Source organism: Centrocercus urophasianus, unplaced genomic scaffold (assembly GCF_019232065.1).
Source record: "Centrocercus urophasianus isolate 14NV4802_14NV808 unplaced genomic scaffold, USGS_Curo_1.0 seq_13, whole genome shotgun sequence".
Lineage (NCBI taxonomy): Eukaryota > Metazoa > Chordata > Aves > Galliformes > Phasianidae > Centrocercus > Centrocercus urophasianus.
The window spans coordinates 39,710,473-39,733,365 of NW_024884475.1; the positions used below are offsets into that span (position 1 = coordinate 39,710,473).

General features: G+C 44.4%; 1 protein-coding gene across 3 annotated transcripts in view; it reads right to left on the minus strand.

The window, feature by feature from the left end:
• The window catches only part of SLC4A4 (solute carrier family 4 member 4), a 227,988-nt gene that overhangs the window by 173,721 nt on the left and 31,374 nt on the right, over positions 1–22,893 (minus strand). Inside the window, exon 1 of one of the 3 annotated variants that reach the window (XM_042812003.1) lies at positions 6,098–6,165. The exons of the other annotated variants lie outside the window; for them this stretch is intronic. The gene's annotated coding sequence lies outside the window, so the exon portion shown is untranslated. Of the gene's footprint in view, positions 1–6,097; positions 6,166–22,893 lie in introns of those variants that run through there. 3 annotated transcript variants of the gene reach the window in all.

Consider the following 22,893-nt stretch of genomic DNA (forward strand, 5'->3'; position numbering starts at 1 on the left):
CAGAACTGCTTTGTAGCATATTCCCTTTCAACAAAAATTATACTTTGAATTTTTGGCAAAGAGGTGGGTGATCCAAATAAAACTAAAAAAAAATAAATTCGGACGCTTCTCTTTTGCAGCAATTTCTTCTGTTCCACTATTTTGTCCATGGGTACAGAGTAAAGGACCATTCAAGTATTATGCTGAATGGTTCCATGCCTTTAACCTGTAGTGCCAACAGGAACAGCACGGGGAAGGGAGCAGCTGGAGCATCACGGCTGCAGCTCAGTGCCCACAGAGGTGAAGGAAGGGTGCCTGGGCTCGCCTACATCTTTAGTGAAGCACAGGCCCGAGCCAGCACTCAAGCCCAGACTCGCTTGCATTCTTTCCATGCACAGAGGCTCTCAGGCTTCATTCGCTTCCAAGATCTTCTCTGAAGGAAAACTCAAGGTGTAGCACAAAGTCCAGTGGACCTGACTCTCCCCTTTTCACTGGTCACCAGTGAAGCCACAAGCATCTTAACCAGAATTCTTCTTTTGTCTGACATGAGAGCCTACTCAGGACTTGGATTCATCCTACTCAGAAGTCAAAATCAATTTCTCTAGGTACAGGTAAGTACAAAAGTTACTATCCAAGAAGGCCACAGAAAGCATCCTCCAAGCTTTTATGCCAGGGAAGGCAGAAGCTGTGGGAGCTACGCTGCCTCTCCTAAAGCCCCAGCTGTAGCCATCCAATATACAAATACTACAAATACTACAAATATACTGTATACTGTACATAAAGAGCCAAACACTACTTTAGCCTGAATAAGAAGCACTCATGCAGTTATGGGAAAATCTTCACACCTCTCACATTCCTTGAGAAGATGTACTAGATCTTAAGCAAGAAAAGACTTTTCTTTCCAAGCACATTTTGGTGCTGCATGCGTCAGTAACGTACTGGAGACGAACTCACACTGCAACAGAAAGCATTTAAACTTTATACTCTGCTAACACCATCTGTTTCGTCAATGTGTTTTCTCAGCAAGATCAGTGATGCTATCTGACAGCCCTATGGGTGAACTCTGTAACTTGAAACACAAACTTGAGCACCACCCTTAAAGTCCCAATCCAAACACACTGAATACTTTGTGCTAATAGTCAACCCATTTCCAACCTCGTTCCACAAGCAACTGATGGCTCCATTTTGTCTGTGAATTCAATAAAGATGATGTTAGCAGACATCTTCCATCCCAGCTCAGTATGGCCTTCAAGTTCCATGAGCTCAACTGCTCCAAGGGCAGGAGTCACCAGTGTTAAAGTGCTATGCAGAACTAAGGGAACACCCCCACTGAACTCAGCATTCCTCAAAAGGTAAGAAGGGTACAAAAACAGTATTGGGGCTGTATTGATTCCAAGGCAGCATTGATTCGTATCAGCAGCATTACAAAGGCATCTGCTTCTGCAGACCATCACGCTGACCCTGTACCCAGGACACTACTCCAGCTCAGCTGTTATTCACAAGCCTGGCCTAATAGATCATGAGATGCTGAATGATTTAGAGCACTGCGCACTGTATTGTTGTGCCATTAAGGCTTTGGAACGAAGCTTCATCGGGGACAGAGGAGAACAAAGGACCCGTCTATTTCCTTCATCGCTATTATTGTTTCTGCCTTGAAAGACACAAAGGCTGGGCTACCTAACAGAGCTACTGTTCTCGAGCTGTTCAGTTTCTCTGTTGAAAGCAGGAACTGTCAGACATGGAAATGATATCAGAATATTCAAGTTTAGCAGTTTGCTTAAAATTCACTTCATTAGCACAAAATTTGCCAACCTAAGAGAAGTTTCCATGCACAGCCTCCACGCATGACAAATACACTTTCATTCAATTCCAATGCAGTGAAGCAGGTTTAATACTTTCAAGCACTACTTTTCCTTGAGCTATTGAGCAACTATTTCTCAACCTTAAATCCAAACAAAGTCTTATTATATTTAGCAACCCTGATAAAAAAAATCTTTACGCTTACGTATAAGGATTGACGACGCATCTGAAGTGTTATATAGCCACAGGTACAATAAAGGCAGTTAAGTGCAACCTTTTGTTCAAGGTTAAGAGGTGAAATTAGAGACAGAGGTGATTAAAATAAAGCAAAAGCATTAAAGAGCTGAGGGTGAAAATATTCTAACCTTGAAGTTGCACACACCACTAAGAAAGATACCCCACAATTAAGAGGGAAATGAAGTTCTTTTGGTAATCCTCAGTCTTAAAAGAAGCAATTAGTACAGCTCCTATCAAGTTTAAATTTTCAAGACTCACTTCAAGACGTGAGAAAAATGTACGAGTGCTTATTTTAAGAAAATTAAGACTTGCTTCAAATCAGGTTGAATAAATAGCATTTAGCAAGCATATACTGCAAAATAAAAATATGAACCTGGCTAAGTGTGTAATTATAGAATAAAGTTAGGATTTGAAATGCTGTGGCTTGGAAAACTCCTCTCCCTCACCTGAACTGATTCTCTCTCTTGTACATTTTATATGTATTAGATATGAATATTTCCCCCCTTTACCCTTCCTCTTATTTCTCAAGAAGCACCAGCTCTACTAACAGCTTACACTTCCAGAATTCATATGTTGAAAGTTCATTTGAGATGAAATCAAAAGAATTCTAATTTTGGCAAGACCAAATTGTCTATTCTAATATTTCTGCTGAGAAGAGCTGTTGAAAATAAGGCTGTATTTTCCTCTGATATCCCCACAAAGATCAGCCGATCTCAAAAGGTACGGTTCACAAGTGACTATTATATGCTGTAAGTCCTGCTCTCCATTTACACGGCTGTAATTTGGACAGAAATCTGCAACTCCAAACCAAACACAACTAAAAGGCAAAAAAAGAGATCTGTATTTCTTATGTTTCTATTAGTCCCATAAAACTCAGGCAAATGGCCATTCAGTCCTCTGATCGCAAATTTAGAAGTTACCTGTGTGAAAAGCTAATAATTACAGGAAGGCAATTAAAAGCTGTTTTTCTTTCCTTCTCTCTTAATGTAATCACACAGTTGAAAAATAATAGGACAGACAATACCATGTTCCTTCTTGGCTCAGAGGTCACCGAAGAGCAGCATGACACAAGCGACAGCTTGCATTCAAATAGGCTTTCACCATAACCCTGATAACTATATTGTTAGTCTATTTTCATTTCAAACCATACTGTTAAAGGTATGTAAGAGAAACACTTCTCCCTCCCACCTCATTTAGTTCACAAAGAGCAGCTTTCCTTCCCCCAGATGTAGCACAGTGACACCAGGCTACTCACAGAGATGCATTCCTTTACCAATATCAACTCAACTGCTACTACCGGGTTTTCAAAGAGCACTGCTTTTGAGCCTTCTAAATGGATCTGAAGCTGGAAGCAGCTAGTTGACTTGGAAAAAGAAAACCCAATAGTGGTTATCAAAAAGTTTTTAATTTCCTCAAAGCAGGAGTCCAAATTCTAAACCTAATGAAAAAGAACACAAAGAAAACACAAAGAAAACATGTGAAAGGGAGATTGCTGAAGAGTGACAGGGTTGCTTGTCACTTTTACCAGTGCGACAGAGGTTGCTGATGCCACAGCACTCGTGCCAAAAGGCTGCAAACATGGTCTGAAATCCGCTGGTGCTCACAACCTGCAAAAAGGAACCCTTCTTCACCTTTCTGTAGATGGGGACATATGCCTCTCAATAAACTAACGTAAGAACAGTCAAAAGACTAGGAAATCAACACTAACAGACTGGCACATCAACACACAGGATTATCCTGTTCTGTACCACAGGAATAAACACTTTCACAATCCACCTTCCCTTTATCCAGGAAATCCTTGATGTATCTTGCCTTTACTATTGCCTCTCTCTCGCAGGACAAACTCCCCAGCTCTTAGAAGAAACAGAGGCTTGCAGACTTTATTGGCAGAAAAACAAATAGAGAACTTCTCTTTACACATCTACACAGTACTTTCCATTCACAACCTTGCCCAGAGCACCTTCCAGCTTGTTATTTATCGCAGGTCTTCAAGGTGGCAGTATAGCTAAAAATCCTTTGGACAGAAACACAAGCTGCTTCTCCGCCACTGCTGAAAGAACACGTCTGTATGTGAGCAAGGCGCCCTCCACAATAAGTGGTGGAGCAGAAAACAGGAGCTACAGATTTTCCCTTCTCGCAGGGATGTTTTCCTTTGAATCAAACTCTGCACGCAACCTTATCAGCGCTGGGCATCTGTAACTGAAGCATTTGCCCTATACAGACAGTAAGATTGCAAAACACACATTTTAAGAGTTCCCCTACAAAATTCTTTCTAAAGCCCTACTACGAACAATATCGCAGGGCAACACTTAGTATACATGGGTGGTATTTTTTCTGACTGCACAGCAGTTTCAGGATTTAAAATGCAGCAGTCTGAAGGAAAAAATCTTCAGTTATCAGATGCAGAACACACCACTGGACCTTGCGAAGTGCTGAATGAGAATGTGTACAAGGCGTTAACTCGCTAGGAATGCCCTGTGCACACAAATGAAAAGTTCGTGCTTCCTCCCCTCCAACTGACCAAAAAAAACCCAAAAGAGTCCCATTTCCTTCTCACCCCACTTTCAACTCTGGACAGCAGCAACACACTAAGCCAGAAGTTCCTAACAGACAATCACTAACTGCCCAGCAGCTGTCATTCCCCCACAGTCCTTGAAACACAGCTTAGAGTTCTTCCTGAGTCCACTGTTCCGATACACATGAAACTCACATTCTGCAGGAGAGAAGAAAAAGGAATGGGCAAACCTCTCCCTTAATAATTCCTAGGAAAGGTAGGAAAGGTAAACACAATTTTATTCCTTTGTATCTGAATGAGGGAACACATAAGCACCACTGCAGACCACACTAACATCTGCCAGTTAAAGGACACTGACGTTCACAGACAGGTGAAGTGACATTCTGTTTAGTTTACTGTGAGCTGAAGCCACTGCCCGAAACAGTCTTGCAAAACCGGACTCTACAAGCTTCTGGCACAAGAGAAGTCACCACGAAAGCTCTTTCAGCACTTGCTTCAGCACTGGATTCCAGGTAGGAGAAGTGAAGACAGAGACAAATGGGTTAGTTCACACAAGCAAGCACGCCAATAAGCGCACAGATGCAAACAATCTCATTTAAACATCCTGCACATGACTGGAAATTATTACAACTAAACTCAGTTGGGAGCCTTAGGGGGCTTTCTGCTGTTGTTGGAGGTGGGGAGGTAACCATACCTCACTCTTAATGCACAAAAAATTTCGTTTTGAATAGCAACCAAAAATGCTTATGTTTCTGCAGATTGTTACACCAGCAATTAACGAGGAGCAAATTCTGTTTCCCCACACGACACGCACTTCCTTGCGTTTTGTTTAAATAAATTGCGTTTCACTGAAACAACACAGCGAGTATCTATACTGCGCGGCACAGCTCTTCTACGGAGCTGCCGCCGCGTCTCTGCTTGTGCTCCACCTCCGCACGGCTGCCCTCCCCGGGCAGTTCTCGGGGGGCTCCCGGGGCCGCTCCGCAGGGGCGCTCAGGGCGGCGCGGCACTGCGGGCTGCAGCGGGCGCTGGAGGAACCGCCGGCCCCTTGCCGAACGGCCGCACCGCACGGCTCCGGAGCCGGGACGGGCGCTGAGGATGCGCTCCTGCCCAAGGGGAAAGCCACTAGTAATTAACGCTGGAGTAAAAAAGCAACCTAGGGGTGTGAACAAAAGGACGGCTGAGTTCTCAAGTGCAGCGTTCGCTCCGGAGAACAGCAACCCTTGCCTGCAGCTCGCATCAGGAAGCTCACAAAGGGTACGACGAGGAGCAAGGAGCTCCCTTCTGCCGGTCTGAGGAAGGGAAATAGCCGCGTGCGTCCGAACACCAGATGGAGCGTGAAAAAAATTGAGAGGAAACGGGATTTCCTTCAAACGGGTGCTGCTGACAACGTACCGGCGCGTTCAGTCAAAACACAAGAAAAGTGTGCTCTTAAAGTTACCCCGGGTACCGAGAGCCGGTTGAGCGCAGCCCGGCGGCAGCCCCGCGCCGGTCAGAAGCGCGGAGCAGCGGGAGCCGCATCGTGCAGGTGCTCCCGCGCCTCCCGCTCCCCGCGGCCGCGCTCACCTGCGGGGCTCGGGCTTGCGGCGCTCCTCCAGCTTGGCGGCGGGCGGGGGCTGCGGGGCGGCGGCGGAGCGGTGGAGCGGCAGAACGGGGAGGCTTCAGCGGGCGCTGCGGGGCATGGCCGCTCCGCCGGCCCACGCGTGTCTGGAGTAGCGCACGGCCGCCCGCTTCGCTACCGCTTGGCGGCTACGGGCCGGGCCGAAGGCAGGGACGGGGCGAGGAGAAGCGGCTGTGTTAGCGGCGGCCGGCCCGGCCCGAATTTAAAGGCGCCCGCGGGCTCAGCCGTCCCCTCGCCCGCTCTCATGCCGTCCCATCCCAGCCCCCGCTCCCTCCCCGGGCGCTCGGAGGCCGCTCGGCGTCACGGGGCCCGGGGCGGGGAGGCCGGAGGAGGAGTCTGCGAGGCCGCCGGCTCGCCCTGCCCGCCCCCCGCCCGCACGCCGGGCCGGGCGGAACGCCGCGCCTCGGGGCCCGCAGGTGCTCGGCCGCCTGGACGCCGGAGCCGGACGCTTCGAGCCACCGCGTCTCCGCTCCCAAGAAATGCCTTCCGAAAGCCCTCCGCGGACCGGGGACTGAAGCCGACGCTAATCGCTGTGCCCGCGCTTTTGGGCAACAGGCTGCCGCTCCTGGGCTCAGCCTTGCCGTCCAGGCCTCAGGGATGAGGTCCGTGAGGTATTCTGAAAGAACGGGGGCTCTGCGGACTGCTCAAGTGACACGGCAGAGCAGCAGTCTGCCAGCAGAAAGGACAGGGACACTCGGGGGAACAAAGGGGACTATTGTAGCTCGGTAGGGAAAAGTCCACTTCTTGAGCAAGGTTTAGGTTTACCACACAGCAACTGCTTCTTCAGCTCCTCCTGAGCCACCAACCCCTACTTCTGCAACCTGTCCAAAGCCTGTATTAGGGAATAATACACAATCCATTGTATAGGAAAAAAAAAAAAAACAGTGATAGAAACTTCAGTTTCTGGTTGGCAAACTGGGATGAGAACACAGCAGAATTTCTGCTCTGTCCTACCATCAGAGCTGCTCTTTCCCCAGGTTCTGAGAACAGGCAGCTGTGCGTAATGTACCATCCTCTCGCCCCCTTTAACATGTTCTGAAATACCTTCCACCTCAGCTCTGTATGTGAATTCATCAGGACTGGGCCTCCTCCATTCCTTTCAATAAATCTCGTTCCCCTGATTACCTGCTTTTAATCAACTGAGTCACTGGCAGCACAGGGAAGCCTTCTGCCTGGCCATTAAAGTATTTGTGAACCGTTTCATTTGAGCTAACAGCAGACCCCGTGTTAACAAAAGAGCACTACCTCCATTTAGAAGCTTCATATAGTCCAGTTCTAAACCAAGTAACCATACATCTTCCCCTCTTTCCAAAGGCATAAGCAACAGCTCGCAATCAAGGACCACCCTATCCATGATTCAGCTTTCAAATGTCATCCTTCTTAATTTGCACACCGGTCACTTTGCTTCCATTTACAAATGAACTAAGAAGGTTCTCCCTCCCCCCCAAGAAAAGAACATATTAACTGCTGCAGAAGATCGTTGCTGCCTCTTGCTGCTAGAAAACTCATTCTTCCATACCAAGCATCTCAAAATGTGAAAAAGCATCAAAAAGTGAAAGCAACTCTGGGGCCATCCTCAGCACGTGGTTCTTTCTCATTAAATAATTCTCACAGCAATCTTACTTCCTCACAACTTGTTATACCTTAAAATACTGGCATCTTAAACCTGTGCATTTAGTTTTCCAGATTAAAAAAAAAAAAGTTTTGGCATTATGATGCACAACTGTCAGTCTTTAACTATACCGTCACTGCATACTATGATCTAAAACCCTACCAAAAACACTTCCAGAGTCCTTAAATCAAGAGCCAAGGCAGTTATCTCAGCCAAGTTTGAAAAATCAATGCACTTTACATACACAAGCACCCAAGCGAAGTGACCCAGTTATCCCCTGTCACTGTGATTGACAAAATCCAAGGCCATCAGCTGAACCCACCTTGTACCAACTGTGTATGTTTTTACATGATTTGCACACTTCATACCACATATTCGTTATTTTAAAATTAGCAGTAATTACTAATGCTTTTTTTTGCTTTTTTTTTTTTTCTGATTTAATAAACTACTGATAAGATCATCACTCAGGACTTCAGCCTGCTAACTTCCCATTCACAGAGTAGATGCTACAAAAGCAGTGACTTGTAACAGCCTGGGCTGTCTGATTAAAAGCACCATTTTAGTCCACTGGCTTCAGCTCTACACACGAAGCCACAGAGAAGAAAAGTTGCCCAATGGACTTCTTGAACCAGGCTATCACTAAAGCAAAGCTCCTGCTCACCACAAAGGTACAGCCTGCTTTGCAAACAATTGCACAGAACAGGTTGCCACATTCAACTAAAGGCCCATTGATATGCAAAAATTATTATTCTGTCTTCTTGTCCAGCATTCAGTTTTTCCAAGAAGTCCAACATCTTTGTAAATGACAGCGTTTGACATTTGTATTTATAATAAGAACATCCAATGTTACAATGTATAAATGCACAAGCTCAGTAGAACTGGGAGAGCAAAACTTTCCCAGTGTTTATTCCAAACATATCTTGCAGAATTTCTGGTAGATTCCTCAGAAGCTACTCATGCTGACCACAGCACTGTCAGAGACAATGCTGAACTAGATGGAAACTGGCAGCTCTTGTATTTCTAGGGTTTTGTGGAGACTACTGCGTGATAAAATATTTGCATTGGATTAAGTCAGGAGTACTTCAGTGCAAGTCAAGGAGTTGCAGAGGGTAAAACCATTTCAGTAGAAACAACTAGGTGCAGAGACACCACAGATATACTTGCCTAAGATACTTTCTGTATAATTTTTTTAATTTGTTGACAAATCATCAGTGCCAAGTCATCATTTGCAAAAGCACACTCAATCCTGAAAACACTTGTGCTTACAAGCAATCCTCTTTACATCAGCAGTATCAGTCATGACTCAATCTTTGATCATGATTATTCTTAAAGATGCTGATGCTTCGGTTTTTTTGGGTTGGTTTTTTTTTTGTTGTTGTTGTTTGTTTGTTTTTCACATGTAGGTATGCAGACCACTCTAGCTCTTGAACTTAAGGAATGAATTCTTCCATTACACAATGAGTTGAATACTGGAGATGAATTAGCCTAATAGCACTGATTTCTAAGGGCAACCATGAAAAACATCTCTGCAGCTCCTACATTTGTATTCCCTGCTCATGTTCAAGTCACCAAGCTACTTCACAGGAAATCTAGAAAGATCACATCATCTCAGCACACATTATTTCATATCTTCTTATTAAAGGTATAATGCAAATGAACCTATTCGCTTTTGAAACTTGATTAGCAACTTCTTCATTTTCTGATAGTCCCGCTTCAGTTAGCTGTGAAAACAACATTCAGTGGGTAGCTGATTTTTCAGTCTCCATAAGAATCCTAATTCAGCACCCTGACTGAGCTTCTGCCCGCTTCCAGTGAAACTACAGACACAGCCAAAACAGCAAATAATCCAGTTCCTGCTGATTTCCACTTCACAGGGTCACACTTCCATTTTTCAAAGGAGGTAGAAACAGGAAGTAATGGAAAACATTCCAATAAGGAAAAACAGAAGTGAATGTGGGAGGCTTAATTTTTTTTCATATGAGTACCTGATATGTTTATAAAGAATTACACACCACGTCTGCTTGAGAGAAATAAGCAGTCACAGAATCGTATGGGTTGGAAGGGACCTCTAGATATCATCAAGTCCAACCTCCCTTCTAAAGCAGCTCTCTACAGCAGGTCATCAGGAAGATGCCCAGATGGATCTTGAATATCTCTAGAGAAAGACTTCACAACCTCTCCAGGCAGCCTGTTCCAGTAAAGACCTTCCTTGTGTTAACATGAACTTCCTGTGTTCCAGTTTCTGCCTGTTGCCCCTTGTTCTACTGCTGCTCATTGCCAAAAGGAAACTGTCCCCATTGACTTAACTGCCACACTTAAGACAATTTTAAAACGCAAGACACTCTCTGAGCCTTGTCTTCTCCAGACTGAACAATCCTGGGTCTCACAGACTCTCCTTGTAATGCAGATACTCCTGGCCCTTAATAATCTTTGCAGCCCTCCGCTGGCCTCTCTCCAGAAGCTCTCTGTCTGTTTTAGAAGCAGAGAGGCCAGAACTGGACACAATACTCCAGATGTGACTTCACCAGGTTAAAGTAGAGGGGGAGGATCACGTCCCTCAACCTGCTGGCCACACTCTTTTTAAGGCACCTGTGGAGCCCGTGGGCCTTCCTGTCCATGAGGACACACTGCTGGCTCACAGCCATCCTATTGTCCACCAGTCCTATTGCTTTGATAGTCATATGTGCCACAACAGTCTCTCCATTTATGTCAAAAAGAGAAAAATGCTATGGGGGTTTCATTGTCAGATTCAGCTGCTTTTGGTGCCTTCCTAACCTCTTGCTAACTCCTCATAGCTTACCATCTATGCCTCAATAGATCTCTAGTTAAAGTCACAGGGTTTAATAGGCGATGACTAGAACATACGAAAGCAACTGTTAAGGTGTTCTCGACTGGGGAGCATCACTCTGCAGACCCACGTGTAAGACACGGCACTCCTACCAGGCAGCGCTCTCAGCCCCTCGCCCCGACATAGCCCTGCCTCGTCCTTCCGCAGCTGAGCTCGGGGCAGCCCCAAGGCCGCGGTCGGGTATCGGCGGCGCGGCGCTGAGGCCCTCTGCCGGCAGCCGCCCCTCCCCGGCCCCAAGGGACTGCTGTGGTGAACGGGCCGAAGGCAGGCCCGGGCCCGGTCTGCTCTGCTCTTTCTCGGAGGGTTCGTTCAAGCGACTTGCTTCGCGAAGCCAGCTGCTCTCGTAGGCTCCGAACTTCATGCTGCTCAGGGCTGGAGGGCGCCGAGCCAAACCGAGCCGAAGACACAGGGCTTTGTTAAAATAAAGAAAGCGTGTTTGTTCATACACCCACAGAAACCGCCAGAGCATGGGATGGTGAAGCACACACTTCCGCCACCTACAACTGCTGGGTGGGATACTGACACAACAAATATTCTCCCCCCTCCAGAATAAGTAAATTGAGTGAGGGCAGTGAGCGCATTGCCTCAAGGCAGAAAGCAATGAGGATTTTGTCACTCATCTCAGAAAGAGAGAGAAATCCTGGGGTAAAGTCACCTCCCTTAAGCCTGAGGCTAATTACACTCGGGTGGAATTAGAGAGCAGAAATAGAAGCATTTCTGCTGTGCTGTATGAGAGAAACGAGCAGGTTGCTGGTTGATGGGACAGTATTTATGTCAGGAGGTTTTCTCCCAGGCTGTCTCCTAGCTGTCACTTAGGTGACTTTCTTTCTCTTCCTCATTCCTCAGCTGTTGCCATCCTGGACCAAAAGCACAGAAGCATTGCAGCACGCCCCCAGTCCCTCTGTGTGAGACCTGCACCCTACCCTGCTCCTGGCTGACTCCTGAGCACCAACTCCCTACCAAGCAGTGGCCGTCATCTTCATTAAAACCCTTCTCACTGAGCACAAGCTTAGGAAGGCTTCTCGGGTTTTTATCACTGACTGGAAAGTCACAGGGAAAAGCTCACCCCCCTGAGTGCAAGGCCAGGCCCACTTGCCTGTGGGCCTAGTACAAACTAGCACAGTTTGTAATCAGAAATCAGGGCCCCCTCTACCGGCCCTCCTGTACCCTGGCTAAAGACACCTTCCAAACAGCACATGTGGACACCTGGTCTGGAGCACTGAATATCCTGTAGGAAAGAGTAACTGTAATGGCAGCCAGTTATTATCGTCCTCATTCCTGACAGGAAAAGAAGATCCCATCTGGATACGTAACAGTGCCAAGCCCTGAAAGGCGGACCATGGCAAGATGACTCAAACAGAGCTAATGCAGTTGTTGACAAGATAAACACAAAATGGCTCTATGTTTACCTAAGGAATTCACATCTAACAGTTCTCTGGTAACATCTGATAAGCTGGTAACATCTGATATCAGGTATTGAAGGCTTCCTCAAAAATGTGTCCTATATCCGAGTCTTAAACAGGATGAAATACTTTGCGGGCACCACAATCCCACCCAGAGTTTTAGAGATGCTGAATGGCAGCGGCAAGAAATCAAAAATGCAGAATGCCACAGTAAAAGCAACTTCTACTTTCTGGGGAAGGCTCACTCTTCACAAGGCTATGTCACCAGAACTAAAAGATGAAACTGAACAAGCCATAAAGTGAATACTTATAGCACATGCTTGCAATAGACATCCTTGGCATCTCCACAACAATGAAGTCAGGATGTAAGTAGCTCCCTCTTTTTGTAATAGTAGCATCACCAACACAGGCGCTGTACTGAAAAATTACAAGATTCTCCACATAATAGAGCCACGTATACACCTGAGAAACCTTACCCATTCCAGAGCCAGAAGACTGAGCAACCATTGCATTAGATATCAGAAGAATAAATACTTCACATCCTTAACCAGGGACTTCACAGAGCTGATAGGCCTTGAAAGAAAAATTAATTGGGATACTTTGGGGACATTGCCAACTTAGCAAGAGAAGTCAAGGTCCATGAATCCTTATAATTGTATGAAAATTACTAACCAATCATGAAGAGGAGAATGGCCTGGAAAGTTACTAACTCAGTAACTTTTGTGTTTAAATGTTGTACAGATAGTTTCGTGCACGTGCTTGATATATGGGAAACTGTTTAGCCTCCAGGCTTGCGCAATCCTGAAATAAATAAGTAATGTCTCTCCCGAGTGTGCAAGAATTGACTTATTGCACACAAGGTGACCAGTTCGCTTTTTGGACAACACTGTGACAGACATTTGCAAAAAAGGCTATGAAACTATCACAACAGGAAGTTACATGACTGTAGTCCATGAAGATTTGTAATGCTTAGCTACAGACAATAATTATTAATCAATTTCCAGAATAGGGATGGAATAGTGTTCTTTGAACATTGTTTTCTTCTCATTCAGCTGATTTCAACAAGAGTTTTCATCCAAATGTTTCCTCATAATCTCCTCCATTCAGCTCTTTGACTTGAGCGCTTTTCCTACTGCAGTAACACTCTTTATTCCCAGAGAACAACAGTGTTTCCTTTGATTAGCTTTTAAAGTTTTGCTTGTCTTCCCCTTGCGTCCCCTATTTTGATACTGAGAAAAAGGCTACATGGGAGAAACACTGGTACAATAAAAGTTAATATTCAAAGTAACTTGATCATATTTTCCCTTCTGCAATTTCATTTCTGAACTGCTGATTTTTTATGCCAGTCAACTTATAATGCTACATACCAAAGGAGGTAATCATTTTTTTGTTTATTTGTTTTTCCTTTGGGAAGGACTTAATGCATTATCCCATTGTCTAATCTGGGTCATCAGAAAAGTTCACTTTGCTTTTAAAAGAATTAAATAACAGCATTATCATTTGCTATTTTGGATTTTCACATCTCTTGCTCTTTCTTTACTCTATTATCTAAACATATCCCAAATAAAACACTTAAAGCAAACATTTCCTGGTCAAACTTAGCCAGAAATGCATGTTGTGTAAATAAAGCTTTAAGGACATAATGATTTTTTACTGTTTTGTTTGGTGATTCCAATAGAAACAGAATATTTTAAAGCAAACAACAATTTCTCAGCAGCCTGTGCAACTCCCAAAGGTCTTTGCCACCTCAGGAGAACCTGAAGAGCAAAATGTACTAGAGAAAAAAATGGAAAGCAGAAGTGCAGCTGTAGACATCTGCATTGTTCAAGTAAAAGCAAGGCAAAAATCAAACCCAGCCTTAAAGAGTTTTCTCTTCTCAGGGATTATGCACAATCACAACAGAAACAATTGTAAGTTTTATTAACAAAGAGTTTGCTCTCCCTCTCTGAAAGCAAATGCAGCACCCCAGCAGCCACAGAGAAACCTTTGCTACTAATTTCATGCAGACAGCATTTGTATGAGAACTTTCAGGTGCTAAGCAGCCACCTTTGCAATGGAAGGATCCCAGCAAAAGCACTACCAACAGCTGTCCCCCTCTCATTATAATATTTCCTGAGGGAGCTGCATTGCTGTTGGAATATCCTTCTCATATCATAATGGACGATGAATTGCAAGGATAAGGAAAGGGAGAAGCAGAAAAAAAATGGTGCCTGCAGGATGACAGTTCAAGAGCGAAACACTGACCTGTAGACAGAGGGGAGACTTGGAAATGTGTAGCCCAAAACCATAGAGACTCATCACAAAGAAGCAACCTGAGTTCAGATCCCCCACAGGCAATGCCATCCATCCAAAGACCAGAGTCACAGAGTTAGATACCTTTAGACACAGAAAACTCCTCTGCCTAAACTTGCCATATATTTTAACTGTTGTTCCCAAGGTGAGGCCTGAGAGGAGCAATAGCAGCTCTGTGCTTTATTGAAAACAAATCTGGTGAGAGTAAAGAAGCACTGTAATGGGGAGAAATCTACCCACAAGCCCCGCTGCTGAACACAGCAGTTTAAATACCTCTTGTTGTACCTCCAGATACAGTCCCTGGAGAAAGCTGCAGTGAGCAACCCACACAAGAGCAAAACCTACCTCCTCACCAGGGGAAGGAAGCAATTTGTTTGGTGGAAGCTAAGAGCAAGGACTGTGTGGTGCGCTGCACGCAACAGCAAGGGCTGGCAGTGCATTGCTGAAAAGCACCTCAGAAGCCACTCCTCTGCAAGAACTACTATGTGGCCAGGCTGACACATACAAATTAGACATGAAGTGTGCAATTGGCCTCAACATCTACTGCCTTCCAGTAAGTAAAATAAATTCAAGGCCTTTTGGACTAAGACTAACAGCAATTAAGGCACCGTATCCAGTAAAAATGTGCAGAAACAATATCTTCTGCCTTAAAAACTAATAAACTTAGGCTTCACCTCAACATTTATGGAGCAACAGGAGACAACTGTCTTGTGACAACATTCTGTTCTCAGGGCATGACACTGTATTGACAGATATGAAGGGACAATATGTTCTGGTGGAGCATTTAAAGAAAATAGTAGTGCTGTCAAAGGGCAAGCTTTCATTTCATGCTTACAAAACACCAGAATAAAATATTTCCTTTGGAGAATTTCACACATCATTTCATTAATATAAACAGGCAAGCATTATCTCCATCTCTCAGAGCCTTGAACTTTTTGCCAGCACTTCCTCACACCATGTTGGTCCCATCTCACAGATCCTTCCCACAAGGGGAGAGGGCATCCTCAAAGCCTCTCCTTATTTCTCTGAGACTAGGTCATTTTCTTACAGAGCTCATGACTGCAGTGGAGCAACAATGAGTTGCCTGCTAGGGCAAGATTTTTTTCTTCATTTTCAGTCTTGGTTTTGGTGGGAAAAAAATGGACAAGACAGGCCACCCCAGCAGCTTACAGGTGGCCCAACCAAAGTGAGGGTAAAACACAACAGAATTGAGAGCCAAAACAACACGAGGTTGAGAGCATGTCACTGGGTTCAACAAGGAATGTAAGGGATCATAGTTTGCACAAGGGGGTTTCCAGATACACATCACAAGGAAATTTATGGTTAACCTCTCCTATCAGTGCACAGCTGCCTCCTGTTGCCCCTGAGTATTTTGCAAATCTCTACACCAAAAGAAAAGGCACTGTCACTTGGGTCAGGCCAAGGCAGACTACTGATTCAGGACAGCATCAGAGGCAGGAAGACAGTGCTGCAGCAAAAGTTAGGGAAAGTGGCATCTCCAGCACTCAGAACAAAGTCTTCTGACGTTTTTTTTCCCCTGCTTCCCTGCCTATCTCACTTGGTGAGGTTAAGCTCTGACTTCCTCCTACCAAGACTTTCAGAGCTGATGGGGAGATTCCAAGGGATATTAATTATTGTTTGAAATCACTTCAAAGGACCTTTTCTTCCCCTCTCTTGTATTAATAGCCGGAATGAGGAAATTGGTTTGGATTTCATACTTACATCTGCTCCCCAAACCTGTGCTTATTTAAAGATACTCATCCTAAATCAAGCCTGCTTCTATTAAAAGGCTCCTACTCTACACAAGTGCTCACACCCATGCCTTTCCACTTCCACACATATCTAGAAATCCATGTTCCAACTGGCAGCCAGAGGTGCCAGAAATAACCACAAGAAAGGCTGCCACAAAATCTCCAGCCAAGTTTTGAAAATCCAGGCACTTTACACAAGCATCTATGCTTAGAGAACTTCATCTGATGTTAACCAAGACTCAGTCTTGTAAGGTTTGTGTATCATAGATCAAATATCAAAAAATGTAAATGCAAATACTTTTTTTTCCCCCATAAAAATGTGCAGGATAACAGTTGTTTTACAAGCCTGACAGCTCATACTTCCAGCAGTGTTCTGACATTCTTGCCCCACTTGTACTAGCTAACGGCTGTTTTTCATTCTTAAGACTTTCTTTTTTTCCAGTGGCCATGCTACAGTGAATTTGGAAACTGTTAAAATTCAATTTCTACATTCCCATGCTTCAAGGTGGAGAACAAAAATAAAAGGAGGAAGAATGACAAGAATACCATTGGCTGTAAGCCAGCTTTATGCTTCTTACATTCTCTCACCTGCACTACAGCTGAGAGCAGCCCTGAGTGCTTTCACAAATTTAATAGCACAGGCATAAGGAAAGAGAATGTTTTGTCCTAACACAGTGTTTTCTGGCCACATCCCAGCCACAGCCTGCTCTCACATCTGTGCTGGAGAATGCCAGCAGGCACAATTTGCGACTGGCAGCCCAGAAAAGACCCAGAGAGTGGGGCAGGAGTTTCTGCAGAGGTCGAGCTTGGTTTTCTCAGCAAGTCACGTTTGCTGCCCTGTGTGTCCAGTAGGAGCAGCCATCTCAGATCTCCAGAGCTCTTCCCCAGCCTGCCATCCCCATCTTTTCCTTTTCTGTGATGGGAACAACACTGTGGGTACTTAGGTTTCCCCATTCCATACAGACACTGGCTGATCCCAAACAGAAAGCAGAAAAAGGACCTCCTCAGATTAACCATTAATTGCTTCCTATATGACCTCCTTTCTCAGTGCCTGGCACTTTGAAAGGTTACTCACCTTCTTGTACTGGCACATTACTTGTTGTAGAGATAGGAATGGGATTACTACGTTCTTCCTCTCATGCTAAAGTTTGTGTAGATTCATCCACTTAGCAAATAACAAATTTACTAGAGGCATCTGCTTTTGGTATCATCATCTCCTCCTTTGGCTGACAAAACCTAAACTCTACTTTCCTGTGTAAACATTTTCCACAGGAGAAGGAAAATATTTGCTGTGTGTTTAGACATGCCCTTATTGTCACACTTATAACACAATCTATCATACCTTATCAAGTTGCACATCTTCAGCACATAGACAGTTTATGACAACACATTTAGGAAGCATTCAATATAGGAAAGAGAGTTACTCAAAGATATATTTATCATAGAATCATAGAATGGCTGGCATTGCAAAACCTCAAGGATTGTCAAGTTCCAACACCCCCGCCACAAGCAGTGTTGCCAGCCACTAGATCAAGTACTAGCTCGGGTTGTCTAAAGCCCTGTACAACCTGGCCTTGAACACCTTCAGTGACAGGGCATCCTTAACCTCTCTAGGCATCCTGTTCCAGCACCTCACCACTCTCAGTAAGAAACTTCCCCCTGACAACTACTCTAAATCTCCCTTCCTTCAGTTTAAAACTATTCCCTCTTGTCCTATCATTATCCAACTATGTAAAAAGTTGGTTTCGCTCATGTTTACAGAATGGCCAGGGTTGGAAGGGACCTCAAGGATCATGAATCTTCAACCCCCTGCCACATGCAGGGCCAACAGCCTCCCCATTTAATACTAGAACAGGCTGCTCAGGGCCCCATCCAGTCTGGCCTTGAACATCTCCAGGGACAGGGCATCCACAATCTCTCTGGGCAGCCTGCTCCAGCACCTCACCACTCTCATAGTAAAGAACTTCCCCGTGACATCCAACCTAAATCTTCCCTCCCTAATGTTTATAATATATATGTCCCTATGCTTATAATCTCCCCTTAAATACTGGAAGGCCACAGTGAAGTCTCCCACAGCCTTCTCTTTTCCAGGCTGAACAAGCTCAGATCCTTCAGCCTGTCTTCATAGGGGAGGTGCTCCAACCCTTGGACCACCTTCATGGCCCTCCTCTGGACCCTCTCCAACAGCTCCGCATCTTTTCTGTGTTGGGAGCATCAGGCCTGGATGCAATACTCCAGATGGAGCCTCACAAGGGCAGAATAGAAGGGGACAATCACCTTCCTTGCCCTGCTGGCCACCCTCTTCTGATGGAACTTAGGATACCATTGATCTTCCAGGCTGCAAGCAAACATTGCTGGCTCATATTCTGTTTTTCATCAACAAGAATCCCTAATCCTTCTCAGCAGGGCTATTCTCAAAGAGTTCTTTTCTCAGTTTGTATACGTATCTGGGATTACCTTGACCCAGGCACAAACCTTGCACCTTGCTTTATTGAACCTCATTAGGTTCACAAGGGATCACCTTTCAAGTTTATCAAGGTCCCGCTGGATGGCATCCTTTCCTCCTGCTGTATCAACCACACTGCTCAGCTTGTATCATCAGCAAACTTGCTGAGGGTGCTCTCAATCTCACTATCTATATCACTGATAAAGATGTTAAAGACGACTGAACACAAGTCAGACCCCTGGGGGACACCACTCATCACCAGCCTCCATCTGGACATATTTATTCCGTATCTTTTTGACAAGGTCTCTCCGAGAAACACAGAGCCCATCAAACACATCTCCTGTATATGCAGTGATCACAAACCAATTCTCTTTGCTGCTCTGCTCCCCAGGTTTGTTTTCCACAATTCTTGGAATGTCAAATTCCAACACTGCAGTGTTTGCTGGCTCTGCTCCCAATTAATAATTGCAGGTTAGATTTGGGTATTTATGGCTGCAGACTAAGGTCTAAGAACATTCAACAGCTTCTGAGAGGAACAGACAGACACACAACCCTTCTTTTCCTAACACAGAACACACTATCTTGCTACCAAAAGATTCCAAGGAGATGTTATGCCACTTATCTTAATAATTTAAACAGATCAAAAAGTTGGCTCAGCAAGAGCATTTGCCACTGACAACAAACCACAACACTGATGTTATCCAAGAAGTAGCAATATGCTAGCACAGGCAAGACAGATCATACATAGGATAAAAATGAACATTCATGAAATCACTCTGTAATCATCAACGTAGCATCTACTAAGCAAGCAGTAACAGAGCAAAACAGACAGGTTTCCACTGGATGTGTGTACTGTTTAAAATAAAGCACAAGGATTAGCAGTCACTTGAGAAGACAGAAGAACTTGCTTTCAAAGGATTCTTTAGTTCCCAACACCATCCAGAAAGCTCTGCTGCATTAAAACGTCATAATCTGGAGCAAAAGATCTTACACCTGAGAGAGTCTTGTGCAGCCCATATCTTGTATCAGCAAGGGAGACTGTGAAATACTAATCTGCCATGGAAAGAAAAGGAAGCATTGGGAGTTCTGAGTCCCAAGGGATGCTGCCTCTCAGCATACAGTCCTAAGGCTGCACAGACCTACCTCCAGTCCACCCACACTTCCAGCTGTTCCATTGGGTTCTTTCAGCAAGAGTAAAAAGGGTCGTTCACAGTGGTTCACCTTCCACATTCACTCCAGCTCAAAGAGAGCCAGAGCCCAGGAAGCATTGTCCTTGCTCAGAGCAACACTTTTTAAACTTCAGGTCTGTTACGGCATTTATTCTGGCCCCCTGCTTCCCTCCCCTCTGCCCCCCCCCCACTGAAAAGGATCAAAATAGTCTTCCCCTGTGACATTTTGCTTCTTTTGACCAGTCAACTGTGGGAGTGTCTCTATTAAAGCCACTGAGAGCCAGGCAAGAGCAGCGATGCCAGCCAGCATTCGAGTAAGCTTAAAAAGTAGGTGCAACATTGCAAAAACTTAATCTTTCTGCTGCCAGTAAATAGGGCACGGGGTCTGGAACAAATACATATATCCCACTACTACAATTTATCTTGTATTTCCCTTATGTGTAAGCTGAGCCCTACACCTACTGACATTGAAACTAATATGTGTCAGCTTTCTGTCTGTGGTCCAAACTTCCCATCTTGGGGCTGTCTGAAGATGGTCCGGCCTTCTCTCTTGCCTCTGGGAAGTTTTCCACAGCCACCTGACCCTTTCACCGCACTCACTTCACTTAATCCCTTCCCTCATGTATTGCTCCTGGAAACATATACAAACCCGCTTCTATCTGAGCCCTATCTACAACCCTATCCTGGTACCCCATCACCTCACCACTACATGCCCACATATGTATATGGACACAGACAAGATCAGAGTCTGCTTCAAGTTGCCAAGAAATATAGATGATAATTAATGCAGTGTGCTGAGGGGAAAAAGTTGAATCCAAATCCAGAAGATGATCAGATCACCTGACATCAAAATAAAAATAAAAGAAAAAAAGAGAAAGCAACGGAGTCAGGATGGAGAGCCAGAGAGCAAATCTTGCTAGTCCCATTCCTGAGGAAGAATTGCCTCAGAGGCCATTCTGCCATCAGGAACCACCAATCCCATTCCTGGTAAGGTAAGGCACCAGACCACCTCCTCAGAGTCTTAGCACAAGCAATTTAAACAGCAGGAAGAACAGAGCCTCCCTACTTTCTTGATGTCTGTAAGCACTGAACACATCTGCACCTTCTGGGTTTCAGAGATCAACTCCACAGCACTCCTTCCTGTTTGGTGTGTAAAGATTTACTATCCTGCACCACATCTATATTGCCTTAATCCTGGTTTTGTATCCAAAAACAAGTACTTGACTACTGTCTTAAAACATAAGGAGTGCCCACACAAAAACTGTATCACAGACAGAGAGAGATGACTACATATATTAACTCCTTGCAGACAGCTTTCTCTGAGCATGAAGCACACCTTATTTCCACTTCTACCTAAATCCACCATGTACTTTACTTGGCAGATAGTTCTCCGAGGAGACAGACAGACAAACAGAGCACATTTGCTTTACTTTTTAAGGCAAGTGTAAGAGATACGATAGAGAACCTGAAAGCTGTTCCCAAGGAAATCCAATCTCTCCTCCATCTTAGACACCATAGGTTTTCTGGAAATAGCACAATTTCCAGCATGAATACCTCAGATAATGTATGGCTGAAGTCCTTTTAAAAACAAAAGTTGCTGTAGTAACAGCTTTGTCTGTAGCAATTGGATATTACTGTACAGAGCTTGCCAGCACTCTGCTCTGAGACCCTGCTGTGCTGTACAAAGACTTACAGACAGCTTCTGCTCCAAAACACTTAGTATCTAAGTGGGCCAGGCATGCAAAGGAGGTGCTATCCTCAGATTTATAGATGGAGGTACAGAGAGGCACTGACATTCATCTGCAGCATGGATGGAACAAAACCAGCTTTAACTTCACTCTAGTGCCTCACCCAGTTTCCTCTGTAGTACATCCCAGCACACTTCGAGGCAATGGAAACTCATTATTAGCTTCCAGTTAAGGTTTGGAGATTTTTTCCATCCATAATTAACTCTTTACAATGCTTAGATTTTCTTGTTATCATTTTGCTAGAAATTTTAGGAAGTAGGGGAAACATTTTAAAACTGAATAGCTGTGATTTGAATGATAATAAATAACAAAAATAATATTGCAGAAAATGTTGGTTTTTTTATTTTTAATTTTTTACCTCAGAAGTTAATCGACAAATAATTTCCACAGTTAGAAAAAAATCCAACAAGTTTGAACACTGCAACAAGGCTTTTGTTTTTAGAGCCACGCAACATATTGTTCCATTAGGCAGTGGTGGAATCAAACAAAAGGAAACAGCTTTTGTGCTTGCTACTTTCAAGTGCCTTTCAGATTGTACCTTATGCAGAAAAGCTGTTCTTTCAAACTCACAGGATCACCTTATCTATCTCCAAGCCTATCATCTTCAGACTGCTTTCCCTCTTTGTTACTGCGGTACTTTTGTTGTCCCTTATCTGCAGACACTCCCAACCCTCCTGTTACCTCACTTCCGTAACCAAAAACATTCTGAGCCAAAAGTTCCAACTCCTTTTCAAGCGCAGATGCACAGTGTAGCTTCACAGAAGTATTTGCAATACCCCAAAGCCTACTGATGTAACAGAAGTTTACCAGGATCCTTATACTTAACTCCAATGTAGCTCTTAACCTTCAACAAGGTTTCCAAAACCACCTCCACTACATCATCACATCTAGCACTCTCCAAGTAACCTGCCAGACTTATCAACACTACGTAAGAGAGGAATAGAAACTGTGGTGTCAGAAAACAGCAAGCCTGATTTTGGGGAGCGCTACAGCAGCAAGAACTGCACAAGCACCAGAGTGCACAAACTCACCCTACCAATACAAGATCTACTGCATTTTATGGAACACTGCTCAAGGCTGACTAGATAGCATCTATCATCCTGCAGCCAGCTCTATTACCAAGTGTTGTGATGTATTCTGGTTTATGAAACAGAAACATGACTGCTTTCATGCCTAGTCCAAAAGAAATTGGTACCACCAAGCTATCTGACAACATACAAGTCTGATACAACCTGAACGCATAACATCAGCCTGATAACAGTCTGTCAGGTTATTCTATTGCTATTGTTTTTACCCCCCGTTGCAAAGCTGCAATGGCACTCTGATATTAACTTTACTTAGGAAGAAAGCCAAAGCAATACTTTTAACAGTCCAAGAACACCTAATAAAGAATTGAATTGTATTCAGCTCAAACATAAAAGAAAGGAGAAAAGAAGTTAAAACAAAACAAAACAAAACAAAAAAAAAAAACC